Here is a 22,011-nt window from a genome sequence, read left to right as displayed (position 1 = left end):
ACTTTACTGGAGTACACGTTCTTCGACAGCGGTCCCTGCGACAGCGGAATGCTCACCAGTCGCCTATAATCCAAAGGAAAACCAATGGCTGTTTTTCGCACCAGGAAACACGATGGCGAAAAGTTCAAACAGATCCGGTGAGCGGAGTGAAATGCAGGGTGGCACATTGTCTGATGCAGTGCAATAGTAGGAGTGCCTGGGAAAGGGAAGAATGCGGGAGTCACGCGCTCTAGGTTGAAATTGCGGGGAGGTTCTCACCCTACACGCCCACTGTGTGCATCACCATAGATGTAGATGGACTAAATAGTCGTGCAGTCATCGACTGTGCGGCTGGTCCCGGCGGAGGTTCGAGTCCGTCATCGGGCATGGGGTGTGTGTTTGTCCTTAGGATAAGTTAGGTTAAGTAGTGTGTAATCTTAGGGACTGTTGACCTTAGCAGTTAAGTCCCATACAATTTCACACACATTTGAACAACTAAATAGTTGGACTAAATAGGTGGACTAAATAGTTCATGATAATAACAACATGTCGTCATAAAATGCAGGAGACGTTTGACAGCTATGTCATTAGTCCCAAGGATGAGATGTAGGGAGCCATCCAACTCCAGTTCCTCCGTCATGTTGACCAAAACGGCCTCTTAAACAGGTTCGTGCATGCCATTTTCACGGGAGCACCACACTGACATCGGGATTGATCTTCTGGTTTTAGGATTCTATTATTGGTGCACCTGGTGAGCCCAATGTGTAGTCTACATAGCACAACAGATTTTTTTCTGAGAGCCTCTTTGTAAAATTGTCAATGAAACTGTGCTTTCCTTAATCAGTCTTAATAATTTGCTGGTTGCAGACAGCCATTCCTCTTACTATACTTTTAAAATTGTCAATGAAACTGTGCTATCCTTAATCAGTCTTAATTATTTGTTCGTTGCAGACTGCCATTCCTCTTACTCTACTTCTAAAATAAGATGATTTAGCTGAATGAGTACAGCGTTAGCAAGTATTCGAACGCCTAACTGATATTTTGTTGCAGCATTCTTGGTATTTTGATCAACCAGATCACGTGGATTGGATTCCTATAAACGTGACGTAGATTCTACCATCGCGTAGCTCTATTAACCACCCATGGTTGTTAGACACCAATAAGTTACGTTGTGTAACAATTGACAGTGGTTTGTAGGCATCTCGTTGGATTACAGTACAAAAGGATTGGAGTTCCTGGATGGGGGACGACAGTTACGCGCTAAATACCATACACGCAATCAGTGTAGACCTCTGTTCAGACTCACCAGTGCAAACGAAAATGAAGCCAACATGGTTGTTGATTCCGGAGCTGTCAATATAGACACTTTGGGAGAGCTATTCAAAACGAGAGCGCAACAGACATCTGGAGATCGCTGCATTAGTATTCTCCTTTGACCCTCAGTACAGGTCTAGATGATTGATCGCAGATTATACCCATGAAGGGATCTGAGGGAACAGATTTGTGTGCAAGCGTTTCACAAGTTTTTATTTATCAACTAAACATTTTCTCATAGCTATATATTGAACACAACTACTCTCCTTCTTTGTCTCATTTTCCGCCTCTATCTGTTTATCTCCTCCTTCCCACTCTCTGTGCTGTTCACCTCTTCTTGCTCCGCTCTTTATCCCTTTCCTCTGCCCCCTCTCTCTGATCATATCTTTCTCCCCACCCACCTACCACATCTTCCATGCATCTCCCTCTTCTCCCTTCCATCAGTCCATTTCCTCTTCCCCCTCACTCTACTCATCCCCTCCACAATCCATCTCAACTGATCCCCAGCCATACTCATCAGCACATATAGCCCATCTAATACAGTTCTTTAAAGCAGGCTGATACTACTCCATAATAACATACCTGTAATGCGGAACAGCCTGTATGTTGGGGCATGGAAATTAATTTTCATCTCCTGACATGTAGGTTGACCTGCAAAGCAGGTTTATTGGGCAGGCTAATAGTGTTCTCATGTTATCTTCTTGTCATGCAGGGTAGCCTATATTCCAGGGGCCGGAAAAAAACACATTCATGACCATATCTCTGCTCCTACTGGAGCTATGCGGTTATATATCTCGTGGTGCTGATATCCCTGTGCCTGCTGTTTCTGAGCCAAATTTGGTCGAAATTTATCCAGGGATTTGGGAGGAGATCATGGACATTCATACAAGGACTCTTCATTATTTATATAACAGATACAATCTCTCTACAGGTGCAACTGCTCCACAAAGATACAAGGAAGCCCCACTCTTAAAATTCATGAGGGAGCCTTAAGACAGAGTTGTCAGTCTTCCATAGCGTGTTGTTATTGTTGTTGTTGGTAGTGGTGGTGGTGCTAGTGGTAATGGTTGTGGTGATGCAGTGAGCAAGGGTTTTTTTTTTTAATCTTATGGGACTTAACTGCTAAGGTAATCAGTCCCTAACCTTACACACTACTTAACCTAAATATCCTAAGGACAAACACACACACACATGCCCGAGGGAGGACTCTAACCTCCGCCGGGACCAGCCGCACAGTCCATGACTGCAGCGCCTCAGACTGCTCGGCTAATACCGCACGGTGAGCAAGTTTCTACATCACTGATTATTCATTTGAAGGTGTTTGTTGTAGTCTACCCTTCCCATCCCTCCAAATTTTTTGCCATTAGACAGATACATCCATTATCAAATTAACTGTTCCCTGATGTCTCAAGGTGTTTTGTATCAACTTAGTCTATCTTTTAGCCAAATTGAGTCATAAACGTTTCTTCCCTGTACTACAATTCAGTACCTCTTCATAATGACTCGATGTATTTTTCTAATCTTCAGTATTCTTGTGTAAGACCACATAAAACAGCTTCTTGTTTGTACCTTTTCTTCCTATAGCCAATCTGTGTTTGATATACCCTTTACTGCCGCCATCGTCAGTTACTTTACTGATCAAATAACAAAACTCGACTACATCTTCCAGTGTCTCAGTTCTTATCTAATTCCCTCAGGAACACCTGATTTGATTACACTACACTGGTTTACCCTTGTTTTTTCTTCTACAAATGTTCAATTTACAAACACTTTTCAAGAGAGAATCTATTCTGTTCAACTGATCTCTCTAGTCCTTTGCCGTCTCTGACAGTATTAAAATGTCACCTGCTAACCTTGAAGTTTTTATATCTTCACCTTCAATTTCAATTCCTTTTCTGAATTTCCCCTTAATTTCCTTTACTGCTTGCTTTGCGTACAGAGTAAATAACATGGACGACAAGCTACAACGGTGTCTCATTCCCATCACAACAAGAGGCTTAGTTGCATCTCCTTCGACACTTATTCTGTAGTCTGGTTTCTTTAGAAGTTGAAGATAACTTTTCGACCATTGTGTTTTATGTCTGTAACAACAAAATTCTAAAGAGGGCATTCCACACATGTATATAGATACAGTCTACATCTATATACAAATTCCCAAAGCCTCCATACAGTGCATGGTGCACGGTACCTAGTCCCACAGTTACTTATTCCCTTTCTTATCCCACTCGACAATGTAGCGACAGAGAAACGTCCGATTGTATGCTTCTGTAAGAGCTCTAATTTCTCTTATCTTCTCTTCGCGGTTCTTACGAGATACGTGAGTTCTTCAGTAAGCCGATAATGCAATTTCCTTAAATTTTCTCAGTAGTATTTCACGAAGAGATCGCCATCTTCCCTTTCAGGAATTCTCACAAGAGTTCATGAAGCATAATCGAAATACTCGCATGACGACCGAACCTACTACAAACAGATGTCGAAGCACGCCTCTGATGTATTTCGATGTCTCCCTTTAATCCGACCAGATAGGGGTCAAAAACACGCGAACAGTGCTCAATATTTGGTTGCACTAGTGTTCTGTATGCAGTCTCCTATATAGATGAGCGGCGCTTTACTAAAATTCCACTATTAAACTGAAGTCGACAATTCGCCTCCCATACTACTGACCCTCGAACTCGTTCCATTTGATGTCGCTTTGCAACGTTACGTCTACATATTTAATCGACTTGACTGTCTCATGCAGCCACCACTAACACTACATTGTACCATGACAGGATTGTTTTTCCCAGTCATCTGCGTTCTCTACATTTTTCTACATTTATAAAAGCTGCCATTCATCACACTAAACAGAAATTCTGTATAAGTTATTCTCTGTAATTCTACATCCACCCAACGACGATATCTTCGCGAATAGTACAGCGTTATCAGCAAAAGGTGGTAGACTGCTGTACATCCTATCCGTCAGATCACTTACGTATACAGAGAATACCAAAGGTTGTATCACACTTCCCCGGGTTACTGCTGAGGACCTTTGTCTCTGATCCCGTCAGAACAACGTATTCCTATTACTAAAGAAGTCTTCGAGTCTCTCACATATCTGGGAACCATTTTCGTACGATCGCTAACGTTCCGCAGAGGGGCACTGTGTCAACCGCTCTCTGGAAATCTAGGAGTATGAAATCTGCCTGTTTGTCTCTCATGCATGCTCCACAGTATATAGTGCGAAAAAAGGGCAGCTGAGCTGCGCAGGAGTGATGATTTCTGAATACGTGCTGATTTGTGGACAGAAGCAAATACGGTGGTTATTTGACAGACAGTTGCCCGACGTTTAGTAATAAAATATGAAGTACATTTTTTTTGTTTTAATCTGAAGGTCTCCCTCGGAGAAAGTTCTATATCACAATTTCATAATTTTTCATGAAGTGGAATAAATTGTTATTTTTCTTTGGTATTATTTATATGTAGGTTTTGTTGTTTTCCTTTGGTACTATTTACATGTACTTTTTATTATTTGTGATCAAGTGATACAGTACGCATGTGTTACACAACAGTAACTTTTATTAAGCATATTTTATAATATTTATAGAGTTATCTTAATTTCTATGTAGCTTTTCATGTAAGAATGGATATTCTGTAAAAGAGCAATGTGGAATAAAGTTGTATCTTACAACGGCAAAAATAATGGGAAGTATTGAGAGAATATATTATCTGACATACTGCAATAACATACTGAAACTAGAAGACGGGATCGGTTGGTAGGACACGTTCCGAGACATCAAGGAATCACCAATTTAGTATTGGAGGGCAGCGTGGAGGGTAAAAATCGTAGAGGGAGACCAAGAGATGAATACATTAAGCAGATTCAGAAGGATGTAGGTTGCAGTAGGTACTGGGAGATGAAGAAGCTTGCACAGGATAGAGTAGCATGGAGAGCTGCATCAAACCAGTGTCTGGACTGAAGACCACAACAACAACAAATAAAATAATACGATGTGCTTATATAAACAGCCCTAAAAAGCGCTAGTTCTATACAGGAAAAGAAACCATCAAAAAGAAAAAATCAAACAAAGGAAAAATAAACTGAATTGTTCACTAAGAAGGTAAGTTCGCATAAAATTCTCTGTACTCTACGTCAAGGTATTGACACATATCCAGAAAGCCCCTCATTTTCTTTGTCGATAAGGGATTTAGGACTGGCGGATGTCATCGAAAAAGTTCGAAGAAGGACAGCTTGTTTTGTATTATCACGAAAGTGGGGGGAGAGTGTCACGTATTAGATGCGCGAGCTGGGTTCAAATGGCTCTAAGCACTATGGGACTTAACATCTGAGGTCATCGGTCCCCTAGACGCAGAACTACTTAAATCTAACTAACCTAAGGACATCACTCACATCCATACCCGAGGCAGGATTCGAACCTGCGACCGTAGCAGCCGCGTGGTTCCGGACTGAAGCGCCTAGAACCGCTCGACCACAGCGGCAGGCACGGGAGTTGGGGTAGCAGTAATTAGAACTGTGGCGTTTTTTATTGCGGAGAGATCTTTTTACGATATTTCTGTCTCCAATGTTCTCTTCTGAGTGCGAAAATATTTTATTGGCACTCATCTGCATACCGAGAAGTAATCATTGTAATAAAATAAGACACATCTGAGCTCTCACGGGGAGATTTAAGTGTTCGATTTCCCTGCGTACTGTTAGAGAGCGGGAGGGTGCAGGAATAGTGTAAAACTAGTTGGACGAACCCTCTGCCAAGCACATAAGTATGAACTAAAAGATTGATGTAGATGCAGATGCATGAAGCCTGTTAACAGGTACAGCGATGTTAACTTGAGGTTGACTTCTTATCTTATTTCTAACAGAGAATGACGTGCCCAAGGGTGAATCACATTATGACTGAGACGCCGATAAACTGAATTTGTATCATCTGCATTGATATTCAACCATATAATAGAGATTTTCAAGTTTGGTTCACACTTCCTAATTCATTCAAGAACAGTGACAGGTAGTTGTACAAAACTGTCGCCCCGTTGTTGTTTTGCCCAAACCAACGGCAGACCAGACAAATTGACATACAACATTCTTGCACATACCAAGTTCGATGCACTTCTTTCAGGCACGTCTTTGTCATCTGTTAAAGTGTAAGATTTCCCACAATTCCTCCTACTTTTCATGACATTCGGATTCCAGTTTTATTTGTCTGATGTCTTGACAGATATCCTATCATCCTGATTCTTCTTCTAGCCAATGTTTTCCTTATACTGCTTTCCTCGCCGATTCTGCGGAGAACCTCGTCATTCCTTACCTCATCAGTCGACCTAATTTTCGACATTCTTCTGTAGCACCACATCTCATGGGCTTCGATTCTCTTCTGATTCGGTTTTCTCACAGTAGATATCTCACTACCATACAACGCTGTGCTCCAAACGTACACATTGTCAGAAATTTCTTCCTGCATTGATCACTGTGTTTGATCACAGGCTCCCAGGTAGATGCTATTTTTCTTGACTTCCGGAAGGCGTTCGATACAGTTCCGCACTGTCGCCTGATAAACAAAGTAAGAGCCTACGGAATATCAGCCCAGCTGTGTGGCTGGATTGAAGAGTTTTTAACAAACAGAACACAGCATGTTGTTATCAATGGAGAGACGTCTACAGACGTTAAAGTAACCTCTGGCCTGCCACAGGGGAGTGTTATGGGACCATTGCTTTTCACAATATATATAAATGACCTAGTAGATAGTGTCGGAAGTTCCATGCGGCTTTTCGCGGATGATGCTGTAGTATACAGAGAAGTTGCAGCATTAGAAAATTGCAGCAAAATGCAGGAAGATCTGCAGCGGATAGGCACTTGGTGCATGGAGTGGCAACTGACCCTTAACATAGACAAATGTAATGTATTGCGAATACATAGAAAGAAGGATCCTTTATTGTATGATTATATGATAGCGGAACAAACACTGGTAGCAGTTACTTCTGTAAAATATCTGGGAGTATGCGTGCAGAACGATTTGAAGTGGAATGATCATATAAAATTAATTGTTGGTAAGGCGGGTACCAGGTTGAGATTCATTGGGAGAGTCCTTAGAAAATGTAGTCCATCAACAAAGAAGGTGGCTTACAAAACACTCGTTCGACCTATACTTGTTCATCAGTGTGGGATCCGTACCAGATCGGGTTGACGGAGGAGATAGAGAAGATCCAAAGAAGAGCGCCGCGTTTCGTCACAGGGTTATTTGGTAACCGTGATAGCGTTATGGAGATGTTTAACGAACTCAAGTGGCAGACTCTGCAAGAGAGGCGCTCTGCATCGCGGTGTAGCTTGCTCGCCAGGTTTCGAGAGGGTGCGTTTCTGGATGAGGTATCGAATATATTGCTTCCCCCTACTTATACCTCCCGAGGAGATCACGAATGTAAAATTAGGGAGATTAGAGCGCGCACGGAGGCTTTCAGACAGTCGTTCTTCCCGCGAACCATACGCGACTGGAACAGGAAAGGGAGGTGATGACAGTGGCACGTAAAGTGCCCTCCGCAACACACCGTTGGGTGGCTTGCGGAGTATAAATGTAGATGTAGATGTAGATATTTGCAGACTTCTCTCTGCCAAGAATGCCCTTTTCGCCAGTGCTACTGTTCTTTTTATGTCCTCCTTGCTCGGTTCGTCATGGGCTACTTTGCTGCCTACGTAGAAGCATTCTTTAACTTCATTTACTTTGTGATCACTAATCCTGACTTTAATTTTTACGCTGTTCTTATTTATGCTACTTCTCATTACTTTCATCTTCCTTCGATTTACTCTCAGTGCATATTCTGTATTCATTCGACTGTTCATTCCATTCAACAGGTCCTGTAATCCTTATTCGCTTTCACTGAGAACAGAAATGTCGTCAGTGAATCTAATCACTGATATCCTTTTACCTTGAATTGTAATACAATTACTAAAACTTTCTTTAATTTCGTGATTGCTTCTTCGACGTATAAGTTGAACAGAAGGGGCGAAAGACTACATCCATTTTAATCCAAGCACTTCGTTCTTGGACTTCCATTCCTATTGTTCCCTCTTGGTTCTTGAGCGTATTGTATTTCATCCGTCTTTCCCAATACCTTACCCTATTTTCCTCAGAATTTCGAACATCTTACATTATTTCACAGTGTCGAGTGTTTTTTCCAGGTTGACAAAGCCTGTGAAAGTGTTTGATTTTTCCTCAGTCTTGCTTCCATTATCGACCATAACATCAGAAATGCCTCTCTGGTGCCTTTACCTTTCATAAAGCGAAACTGATCGTCATCTAACACATCGTTAATTTTCTTTTCCGTTATTCTGTATATTATTCTCGTCAGAAATTTGTATGCATGATCTGTTAAGCTGATTGTGCGATAATTCTCGACCTTTCCGACTCTTGAATCTTGGTAACTGTGTGGATGATGTTTTCCAAAAGTCTGATGTAACACTGTCAGTTTCATACATTCTACGCACCAGCCTGAATAGTCGTTTTTTGCCACTTCTCCCTATAATTTTAGGATTTACGATGAACGTTATCAATCCTTTCTGCCTTAATTGGTCTTTAGTCTTCCAAAACTCTCCTAAATTTTATTGAAAAACTGGTTCCCGTATCTCTTCCCTGTCGACTCCTGTTTCTTCTTCTACCACGTTATTTATCAGTTCAATATCCTTCTACATGTACATCTACATTTATACTCCGCAAGCCACCCTACGGTGTGTGGCGGAGGGCACTTTACGTGCCACTGTCATTACCTTCCTTTCCTGTTCCAGTCGCGTATGGTTCGCGGGAAGAACGACTGCCGGAAAGCCTCCGTGCGCGCTCGTATCTCTCTAATTTTACACTCGTGATCTCCTCAGGAGGTATAAGTAGGGAGAAGCAATATATTCGATACCTCATCCAGAAACGCACCCTCTCGAAATCTGGACAGCAAGCTACACCACGATGCTGAGCGCCTCTCTTGCAGAGTCTGCCACTTGAGTTTGCTAACGCTATCACGCTTACCAAATAGCTCTGTGACGAAACGCGTCGCTCTTCTTTGGATCTTCTCTATCTCCTCTGTCAACCCGACCTGGTAGGATCCCACACTGATCAGCAATACTCAAGTATAGGTCGAACGAGTGTTTTGTAAGCCACCTCCCTTGTTGGTGGACTACATTTTCTAAAGGCTCTCCCAATGAATCTTAACCCGGCACCCGCCTTACCAACAATTAATTTTATATGATCATTCCACTTCAAGTCGTTCCGTACGCATACTCCCAGATATTTTACAGATGTAACTGCTACCAGTGTTTGTTCCGCTATCATATAATCATACAATAAAGGATCCTTCTTTCTATGTATTCGCAATACATTACATTTGTCTATGTTAAGTGTCAGTTGCCACTCCCTGCACCAATTGCCTATCCGCTGCAGATCTTCCTGCATTTCGCTGCAATTTTCTAATGCTGCAACTTCGGAGTGAAACTTACACCATCAGCCATATCCGCTATTTTCACTTATATACAAAATGCATCAGAGGTGGTCAGTTTAACAACTACAAGTGGCTCAACTTTTAAACAGAAAAAGACACATCCATCGCTACTGTAGCACGTCTAATGTGATCTACCTTTTTATCCCAGTGAAAACTCAATATTGTCAAAAATGTGTTGACACCCTTCTTTGAGGGAGATCTCCAAGTCGCGAAACTGATATGCTCCGCTACTGAAATCAATGAATCGTGTTAAGCAGAAAGGTAAAAGAATTTTGTGGAAAGCCTTTACGGTAGCGCGGTGGCGGCGGCACATCTCCTATTGCGATACGGGGCTTGCCGCCTTATCGCCGTATCGGCGCTGACGGAGCCGTGGTCGGACCTTCCAGCTTCCTGTATTCCCCGCGGACGCACGTTGGGCCGGCGGGTCGGCGGCGGCCTCCTACAGCCTCCGATAACCAGTTTTGCGACGCAGATTCCCCTCAGGCTCGGCGGAAGCGGGGGCTAGCCAGGGAATTGCTAATAACGCCAGCGCCCCTGACCAGTGGACGGGGGATCGCCGCACGCATGCGCACAGCCGATCTGAAAGTGTCGACAGCGCCGCTCTCAGGCGCGGAATATTCTGCCAACAGGGGAAGGGCTTCCTACAGCCGCGCAGACTATAGTTGTAAACGAAATGCAGAGGCAGTCTTCACGATGTGCTGCAAGAGAGTCAGACAGCAAAATTATGGATAAACGCTTGGTCGATGACAGAGCAAACAGAGAACACGAACGATTCATCACATAGACTCTGCAGCAATACGAGACTGTTCGCTGAAGATGCCGTTGTCTAGAGCAGACAACGTGGACGTGGAACACAAATGTTTTATACCACAGATGGTGCTGCACCGGTATAATATACTCCGATTACAATTACTTGATAATTGATGTCTGTCACCTGTCACTACAGTGTTGTCACAACGGCTTCTAGCTAACGTCCAGTTGTATGTTGTAAGGTGGCTACAATTTCGCACATTACAAGCACTCATCTACATACTTTGCCATGATTTCCAACCGGAATTAGGTACCATCTGATAGGTTGTACATCGTATACAGGGTGTTACAAAAAGGTATGGCCAAACTTTCAGGAAACATTCCTCACACACAAATAAAGAAAAGATGTTATGTGGACATGTGTCCGGAAACACTTAATTTCCATGTTAAGGCTCATTTTAGTTTCGTCAGTATGTGATCAAATTGTAAACGTTCACAATCCACATGTGTGGGCTGACGAGAATCCGCACGCAATTGTGCAGTCACGTCATCAACACAGATTTTCTGTGAGCGTTTGGGCAGGCATTGTTGGTGATGTCTTGATTGGGCCTCATGTTCTTCCACCTACGCTCGATGGAGCACGTTATCATGATTTCATACGGGATACTCTACCTGTGCTGCTAGAACATGTGCCTTTACAAGTACGACACAACATGTGTTTCATGCACGATGGAGCTCCTGCACATTTCAGTCGAAGTGTTCGTACGCTTCTCAACAACAGATTCGGTGACCGATGGATTGGTAGAGGCAGGCCAATTCCATGGCCTCCACGCTCTCCTGACCCCAACCCTCTTGACTTTCATTTATGGGGGCATTTGAAAGCTCTTGTCTACGCAACCCCGGTACCAAATGTAGACTCTTCGTGCTCGTATTGTGGACGGCTGTGATACAATACGCAATTCTCCAGGGCTGCATCAGCGCATCAGGCATTCCATGCGACGGAGGGTGGACGCATGTATCCTAGCTAACGGAGGACATTTTGAACATTTCCTGTAACAAAAGTGTTTGAAGTCACGCTGGTACGTTCTGTTGCTGTGTGTTTCCATTCCATGATTAATTTGATTTGAAGAGAAGTAATAAAATGAGCTCTAACATGAAAAGTAAGCGTTTCCGGACACATGTCCACATAACATATTTTCTTTCTTTGTGTGTGAGGAATGTTTCCTGAAAGTTTGGCCGTACCTTTTTGTAACACCCTTCATATGAATATTTAAAGGAGACTGACATTGTCACGTACACCTTGTAAATAGTTGTTCACACTTATCACATGAAAAGTGACGGAGTGTCTTTATAATCAAAATGGCGTAATGAATGATTGCCTATATTAGTGGACGTTGGAAATGAAACGGCAGGCGTAAGTCATGCCCCGGGTGGTAAAGCCAGCACAGGTGAGTTGGTTGTACTTAACACAGTAAGTAGCCAAGACGGACGGTTGGGGCACCTGAGCGCTGAAGCACGATACAGTGGCCGCCGGCTGGTGTGGTAGCAGGGTGGCAGGATAACCGGATAATACTTTGAAAACTCTGAAAATCGTGGACCAATTAACTGAATAAAAATAACAATTAAACTCTTTTGATTAGCCTTATTTATGGGTTCTTCAGTTACTTGTGGTAGAACAATTCCATATTTAAGGTTGAATAAGAAGCACAGTGTTTGGTTCTACTGAGTTTTGTTTATTTTAAACTAGTTTTTGGCTTATTAGCCATCTTCAGAAAACAACCGACTAACGTGTGGAAGGGGCACTTGTTCTTAGGTAACCAAACATTATAATCAAACATACAGTCCATTTGCATGAAATGTGTTTCTCAACGTTGAAATTAACCTTTAGCCAGTGGACAATAATTAAACTGCAAAATATTATAAGTTACGTGGTTATAACGCTACAGATTGTGAGGTCTTGACATTGGCTAAGAAACTAGTAAAGTTTTGATTAGATTTAGAAATGAAAAGAAAAATTTAGTAGATTTGACTACATTCGAAACTTCTACTTTTTACTTGTGGGATGCCAAACTCTGGGTTGAATGCGTGTTATTATGACTGTGGTGACGAGTCGCAACGATGAATTGTAGCCTTCAAAATTTCGGCTTCACGCAATGTCGTGCGAAGCTTACCTAACGTAAGCCGATCACTGTGATTATAACAGTAGATGTAATGCTGTATCACGTCTTGTGCGGAAGTATCTAGTAATGTTTGGTGGCGTTTAGTATGAAATGTACTTCCTCAGCATCACTGTATGCGTACGTTGTTTTCCCTGCAATGATCATGTTTGATGAAACATGAAATAAATGTACCAGACCTATTATTAGGGTTCCAAAAACACGAAGAAACAATTCCGGACACGTAACTGGAAGTGAACCGACCAATTGTTGTATTCTGCAACGGCCAAACGTTCGGGCGTGACGTTGAGCACTCTGATTGGAGGAAACCAGCTCCATCGCATGAAGTGTCAACTATCATGTAATTTCCTTCATACTATATTTATATAAATAACAATTTACTGTGAATTATAATGGTTTTTATATTTGTGTATCCATATTACTGAATGTTATTACGAGATGTATTTCATTTTGCATCTTAAATGTGAGAAACATTTTACGTAAACTCAGAACCGTAATAGATAAGAAAGTCCCTCACTGGCTGGTAATTGAAAACATGCGAGAAGGAAAGGTGGATAAAGGCGGATGGTTGTGAATGAGAGCGTCAACACTAGGACAGCCATTAGCCTGTGGCCAGTTATCGAAGTGGTCCACAATTTGGAGTCGAAGGAGAGGCTAAATTGTCTACTAGTATCAGATCACTTATATATTTTGTAAGGTGGAGTTTTGTGGAATGCTCCAAATTATTCTGATGTCACCAAGAAACAAAGTGTATCAAAAGCCAGAGTTGCATATTCCTACGCACCACCATCGCAGGCAACTTGAAACGTCCCCTTTGTACCATTTATACAAGACTGTGCTTAAACTGACACACAATATTTTGTTAGCGCAACGCAATCTGACTTTCAAAATTCCCTACAAAAGAATGGCCCTGACTAACATTAAACTATACCTTTCACAAATCACTTACCTCACAAAAATCTTCTCTGCTCAAGCTACTGCAATACAGCGAGCGCCACTACTGCCAGCTAAATAAAAGATTCAAACTATGGAAGGCACTAACTACTGATAGGGATAGTTAGCAAATGAAAGATATTAATAGAGAACAAACAATGTATTTACCTTGATATCATCATATATAAATATAGCAGTTCAGGACAAATTTCAAAACTCCGCCATCTCTCTCCCCACATCCACCACTGCTGGCGGCTCACCTCCAACTGCACAACGCTACGCGCTGTTCACAGCCAGCTGCCTAACACTACAATGGCGAGTATTACAACAATGCAAAGCAGCCACAGACTGCACACAGCACAGCCAGTGATTTTCATACAGAGGTGGCGTTACCAATAAAAAAAACCTAAACAGCCTACTTACATAGCCCCCATGCTCCCCACAAAAATTTTTAGAAATTGGATTGGGCAGTGGCCAATACAAATTTGAAAAAAATTTTTCATAATTACAATAACAAAGAAATCAAATGCACACACTTATTGATACAACAAAGAAATCAAATGCACACACTTATTGATACAATGTTGGTCAAAAGCTAAAAATTTCTCACAGTCCATAAAGACAGTCCTCATCATTCGTCACAGTAAAATTGCAGTGTTTTTCTCAAAGTCTGAGCAGTAAAAGAAAATGCACACGGAAGTAGTGGATTTCCATGCAGTCTTGAAGAAGTAGTGTTGTCCTTCCAACGGAAAGACAGTGCTGACTCTTGACATGCTGACAGATAATGGGCCACAACAGAGCAAACCCACAGCAGAGTCAGTCGTAGTTTGGAAGAATATTGGTAGGTAGGTCATCACAGAGCAGACCCACTGTATCCTGGTAGAGAGTATGGTATTGGTGGGCCACCAGAGGTGCAGACCCACTGCAGTCCTTGTAGAAATAGTGGTATTGATGGATCATCAAAGATGTAGACCCACTGTAGTCCTTGAAGAGATGGCCAGCAGCCATCTGTTGTGACTGTGCAGGTGCACAATCACCACTGAAGAGTCTTGCGGACAATATAGCAAGTCCATAAACCACAACTTCTGCACTCACAAAGTTTTTGAAATTGTCCTTAGAACCAGCAATGCTGTTATCCAGTCCCTTGCTGAATCATTAACACACGTGCAAACACTATCAGTCCCTACTTCTCACATATTGTCCATATACTATGACCAACAGAAACGTGTGCAGTGAAATGTAACTTAATTTGAAGAACTGGTGTCTATACAATTTTATAACATAAGAATACAATAACAAAGGTACAAAACACATCATTAAAAACATAATAATACAGATAACATTTGTAGTACAGGCTTTACAAAAGAATAGAAATAAACATATACATCAGTGTTACAGGAATTATGACATGAGTACATAGATAAAAGATCAGAATAACTTTCGAAACATCAACTTCACACATGAGCATTAACACAAAACAGAGTAAATAATGTCTAAACATCTTTACAAAGTAAATAACACATTATTAATGCCAATTGTATTTGAGGATAACAGTATTCCTCATCATAGTGAATGTAACTTAGTATTAGAAGAGAAAAAAGTTCTATGAAACAGTACACAGAGACAGGAAGAAAACAAATACACAAGGGTACACAAACATATAGTGGGATAACACCAATAGGAAAGGACAGGGTTCGTTTTCAGTGTAACATTTGGTACTGCAGTCCAACCCAAAACTTCATATATCTTTCCTCTTATTTCATCCTTTGTTTCCACCAAAAAAATTCTATCTAAGCATGCTTTCTGTATTTATATGTTCACACATTTCTTACCTCAACATTTATTTCCAATAAAGTCCTACCTAAACCTGTTTTCTCAATGCATTTCTTCCAATTCATCGCAACTCATTCTCTTAGAGGCTACCCCCTCTTAAGCTAACTTAAATCTACTGAGCTCAGATGCTAAACTAAGGGACGAGGCAATGCAGCATCACATAAAACAATTAATATAAACAGCAATGAAAAAAATGGAAAATCGCAAAGCAAGCTACAGTAAATCTAAATTACCAAGCAATGCAACATTACAACTAATATGAGCCAATGTGCAGCAACAAAAAAATAAATCTGGCTTAGCAGAGTAACACAAATTAAAGTTCAGTAGCACTATGCCTGGCAAACAGCAGCTTATATCTAAACATGACATAGCTCAAGCAGAAAAAATATTACAGTAAAAACAACAATGCAGATAGGGAAGTGTATATTCACATCTTAATGTCTATGTAAATTAAAGTGGTGCACCACAACAACTTATTGTAAAGAAATATTACCATATACTTGAAAAGAAAATTATGTGTCCAGTTACTGTTACTAGTCCCTTCTTATTGTTCTTTCCTTTCCAAGTGCTCCTTTTTTTTTAAAGAATGTGGATTACAAAATTATTATTTAATAGATCTGTTGACAGAAAGTGTTCACATTAGCAAATGCATCAAAGTTTATTTTATAAAACTAATGCTGTAACACAGCTGGAAACCAGATATCAAATGAAATAAGCAACTATGAAAAGCAAAGCATAAAAATATCATTCAATAGTCATGTGACATTTCATAAGTTAGTAGAAACTCTCTCAACTCTCGTAGAAAGAAGCTTGTCATAATCAGGTGTGCAGATGTAAAAATATTTCTCGTCATTTCATTAGGCATTTCAGTAAATATCGTAAATTAAGAGCTAGTGTAATCATATGTTTTCAAGTTCGACCGTGTCGTTTTTGCGATGCTTTCTACAAAGGAATGTCAGAAGCGAGGTTAATGGCATCCCCTTTTTTTTTTCAACCTGTGCGGCTGAAAGGCTAATGGCTTTTTTTCGGGCGGCTGTCCCCCAGGTGGATGCCCGCGACGCATTACGTCCAGGTGGTCACTTAACTTTCTTACGGAAATATTTACGACAGCAGTTTCCGCTACAGTGACAGTCTCACATAAAAATATTTCACAGGTCAAGAATTTGCGTTACAAATCTGTAGAAACAAAATCCTATAAATATAAGCGTCCAAAACAATTTTCGCCGGCATTGTGATACAGTCACGCATTTACACACACATTTCATAACTCTTAAAGTACGATTCTCGGTTTCCAACATCCTTTTTCACAAGTCAGCGTCCCTAACCACTATTCATTACTCCTTACCTTATTCGTCGACACTTCTTCAATATTGCATCATAACAGATAAGTATCATAATCAAATAACTCATATAGCATCAGCCTATTAATCATAAACATACCTCAGCAGCATAATACACATCGTCGTCGTAAAAATAACATCATAACACCTCAGTCAAATCTCAAAATCGTCATAGCTTCCTCCAATAATTAAAAAAATTCTCTGCTCATGTCAAAAGTGTCATCTGCCTCAAACGTACTTTAAAAATCATGAATCCATACCAAATACATCATTCAAAGCTCTCATAGTATCACAATGGTTCCAAAAAAAATATGAACGGTTCACACAGTACAGACAAAATACAATTTCGTAAGTGTGAAGTAATCCAACTCTGTAATTGCGTAAACATATGTCACTGATGTAATAAAAAAGTTTATCTCTCAGTTACATGATCAGATAGCTGTGTAATTTGTGTGTTAGAGAAATATGGTACCGATATGTAAAGTTGTATAAGCAAATACCATATTAGCTAGGGTTCCTTGTGGTTGCCACACACATGGTACACAAAGTAAGCGTGTACCCCCCTGAGGATAAATGTAATTATACCCTCAGGTGTTACAGATTACACCAATGGAATGAAATATATCACGGAAAACTTTCTTTGTAATTCAAAAATCTTTAAAAATAAATGTTTTAAGTATAAAATTGATCACTCAAATACGTGTACTGTAGCGCTAAACTGTGCGTCTTGTAACATAATCTCTGTGGAAGTGTCATAGTTATCGTCCTCCGAAAGCTAAGTTCTGCAGAAGTCAATGTACTTACCTCATGATAAACAAAAGTGAAATGCTTTGCGTATAGATATCATAGTTATTATGCTTATTGTTGTGATGAAGAAATTACTGTGCTGTAACGTATTGTTGTGCTACGGAAAAGGCTGTCTCATTGTAGCTATACCACAAAAGTTACTATTAAAACATGTTTTACTTTCCAGAAGAATTCAGAAAAACTGTGCAGATATAAAACAGATACACTGCAGAAGCAACAAGGTAAATTGTGTCACACATTAGTAGCGTCGTGATATAGTCGTGTAGCTGTCAAATAAACTAACCACTGTGTCATCTGGTATCTCTCAGAAAACACCTTGAATCCATAATTATTTGCAAGTACCCCAAAATGTTGCATTAAAATCTCATTAGCAGTGCAGGTATATGTTCTAAGTATGTGAGCCTTATAGTCGTTACGTAATCGTGCAACTAACAAGCACGAATGTACACACACAATAACACTGTGACGTCTGTTCACTATAACAATGCATTCGTAATTTCTGTTTAAAAATGTTCCCTAGGTTCTAGACTGGATATTTAACTTCAAACATTGTTGCATGTTAACAGTTTCTAAAGCATACTAGTAACGTGAAGTGAAACGTTTTATGGCAAAGACAAAGTTAAAAAGCAGATTATCTTTCAATAATCGGTTTTACATGTGAAATGTGGTACAATCTTTTACTCTTCAAAGTACTCAGAATTTCAGCTTGAACGCAATTATCATGCAGTATACGTCGGTAAAGAATACTGGAATTTTTCACAGGGTTAGCGTCAATGTTATTTTTCTCTGAGTCAGCCGGCGCACGTGGGTGCCTGCGGCGCGAGTCATTGTCTGTCTCTTTGTTGCCGCGCGTTGTTATTGGGATTAGGAGACCTAACTTCTACGAATTCGCCTTGCCGAGAGGGCCCAGCTCTGTTAGAATCCCGCCAGTTCTGATGAAATTCACGTCTGTCGTTTTGTCGGTAGTTTACATAGTTTCTTGTTTGTCGGTCATGTGGTGGAGAATTTCTCCCTGAATAGTAACTCTGCGCTGGACCGTTGCGTCTAAAGTTATTCTGTCTCCCGTAGTAATAATTATTTTGGTTCCCATATTGTCTGTTTCTCTGATTGTCTCTGTAATAGTCATTACCGCGGAGAGGTGATCTTTCCCTGTAATTATTACTACTCTGCCAACGGTTGTCATACGGGTGGTGTCTGTTTTGGTCACGATTTGTGTTGTGGGAATAGCCTTGTCGCGTCCAGTTATTATCGAGGAATTGTGACGGATGTGACCCGTAATTGTTGTGTTCCTGTTTCCGCATTCCGCGATTGTCAGTGTCAATTTCCAATTCTTGTAACAGTCCCTGAAAAGCTTCAATGTCGTCTTTGCAACGTCCTGCCAAAATAATGTGTCGTAAATGTTCAGGCAATTTGATTAAGCAAATGCGGATAAGTTCTGAGGGGCTGTATGGGTTTGAAAGATACTGATTCTTATGCAACATGTCTTCAAAATATTTCATAAGACTGGAAAATTCAGATTGTTCGAAACGTTTCATCATTATGATGCTTTGTTTTACTCGGTCTTGTGTGGCCTGAGACCAATATGCTGAGAGGAAGGCATGGTAAAACTCTCCTTCACTGTGGCAATCGTGAATGACCGACCGCATTCTTACAGCTGGTTCATTCTCTAAGTAGCCACACATAAATTCTAATCTGTGCTCTAATGACCAGTTGGGAGGAAAACAATGAGAGAATTGATGGAGCCATGCTTGTGGATGAATGTCGTTCCCAGAATTCTTAAATGTTTTGAATTTACGTGTAGTAATGAACAGCTTATAGTCAAAGTCATCATGTCGGCGAGTCGCATATCGGTCATTGTTACGTCGTTTCGGCGGATCCATTTCAAAATTCGGTGCACCTTGCCAATTTCTTTCATAACTTCCGAAGTGTCCTGTGTTATTATTTTGTGGTTGTTCCGTATTTCTAAGTCCCTCTTCCCGTATTGGAGCGCGAGTGGCCTCTGAAATACGTAATTCTTGTATTACCTGAGTCAACTGATCTTGTACTTCCCGGATTTCTCTTTGGTGTTGCGTATTAATTTGATTCTGATTTTGTTTGAATTTCCTAATTTGTTCGCACTCTTCTGTGTCATTAAAGACTACCGGTTTTGTGTCGTTCAGATTATCATCTACCTTCGTAGATAAGTTAGTGAACTGATCCGAAAGTTCGGCTACTTTCTCCGATAGTGAACACATTTCCTCAATGTGTTTTTCTGAACCAAGTTTCAGATTGTCCATTTGCGTTGAAATCGAATCTACTGTGTTCTTTAAGTTTTCCTGAGTTTTTGCAAGTTGCGTAACCGTATCGGTAGATGCAACTGAGTCAAATTTAGCTTGCAAGGTCTCATGATTTTCATGAACAATAATTTGCAGTTCTTTTATGGCTGCTTCGTGATTCTGTAATGCCTTTTCATGCCGCGAAAAAATAGGTTGAAAATGCTCACAAATTTGAGTTTTTACGTCATTACAGACTTTTTGACATTTCGATTCAATGTTATGTAACTCAGTAGTTAAATCTTCACGCGTTTGTTCAAGAGTTTGTTCCAATGAGTCTAACTTTTGAAGCTGTTGCTGTGTTTGTCTCTGATTTTGTTCCAGTGTGTCTAACTTTTTAAGATTTTGTTCCACTGTGTCTAACTTTTTGAGATTTTGTTCCACTGTGTCTAACTTTTGAAGCTTTTGCTGTGTTTGTCCCATTTGTTGTATTAATTGTAATAACAATGCATTGGTGTCTGAAACATGTTCCTCAGTGCTTTTCGGCAGTGAATTTACACCGGAAACATTCACATTTTGACAAGCAGAAAATGTCTCTTGACTTATTTGAGAAAACGATGAGGATCCAAAACCTGAATCTACAGTATTTGCGAGATCGTGTCGTGTCATTTCGGCTTCCTGAGGCGAGCTGTTGCCGACCGATCGATCGATAATGCTTCCCTCTTCACTAATTGTTTCACTGTCCACGCCATTGTTTGACGCCCGCTCCATTTCCCTGTGCACAGTTACCAAATTACTACTTTGAACATTAGTTAATTCATTACTCTGCGGCGCTGATAAGCTACGCTCGTCGTCACTATTATTTCTCAGTTTAGTTTTGAGCCTAGTGTTACGTTTTTCACACGCCATAATTGTCACAATATTTCACACGATAACACAGAAAAGCACAATTTGAAGTGCAAAAATAGGAGAACACATTAACATAGCACTGAAAATAATATCTAGTTAATTGCAAGCGTAGCTGCGAAATACTTGGTGCAAATCTACATGCATGCCACAACTGTTTTACTGTACAACAATGAAAGGCTACAACTACAAAGGAGATTCTCTCTACAATTACACGCTAGGAATAAACAAAAGCTACACTAAATACACAAACTACAAGAAAAAATCAGAAGATTCCAGTGAGGTATCCTCGGCTAAGGGTCGACATATGAAACGTCCCCTTTGTACCATTTATACAAGACTGTGCTTAAACTGACACACAATATTTTGTTAGCGCAACGCAATCTGACTTTCAAAATTCCCTACAAAAGAATGGCCCTGACTAACATTAAACTATACCTATCACAAATCACTTACCTCACAAAAATCTTCTCTGCTCAAGCTACTGCAATACAGCAAGCGCCACTACTGCCAGCTAAATAAAAGATTCAAACTATGGAAGGCACTAACTACTGATAGGGATAGTTAGCAAATGAACGATATTAATAGAGAACAAACAATGTATTTACCTTGATATCATCATATATAAATATAGCAGTTCATGACAAATTTCAAAACTCCGCCATCTCTCTCCCCACATCCACCACTGCTGGCGGCTCACCTCCACCTGCGCAACGCTACGCGCTGTTCACAGCCAGCTGCCTAACACTACAATGGCAAGTATTACAACAATGCAAAGCAGCCACAGACTGCACACAGCACAGCCAGTGATTTTCATACTGAGGTGGCGTTACCAATAAAAAAAAAACCTAAACAGCCTACTTATAAACTTACTGAATTTCCAGAAGTGCACTAATGCGTCAATCAATGGTTTCACTGCATTTGATTAATGGAAGAATATAGTTAAATCACACGTGTTAGGTGTACATGATTGACCTACGTCGCATTACCTGTGATAGGGTCCTGTCCATAACCTATGAATATTTCCAAGTGATCGTAAAAGTGAAAGTCTTTATTTGAAAAGTTAATCACATTAAGCGCTGAAGTGTTCAAAATCTTGTATGAAATCATTCTTTCAATCTGAGAGGTAATGCAATCAGCACACCCCGTCCTCTGCACAAAATATTTATTAAATTTGTTTGTTTTTGTTTAAATAAGTGTTACAAAGGATTTTTTTATGTGCTTTATATCTATAAGCAAGGAAAGTAAAGCTTA

This window comes from Schistocerca americana, chromosome 6 (genome assembly GCF_021461395.2).
Source record: "Schistocerca americana isolate TAMUIC-IGC-003095 chromosome 6, iqSchAmer2.1, whole genome shotgun sequence".
Lineage (NCBI taxonomy): Eukaryota > Metazoa > Arthropoda > Insecta > Orthoptera > Acrididae > Schistocerca > Schistocerca americana.
This window is presented reverse-complemented; position numbering follows the sequence as displayed.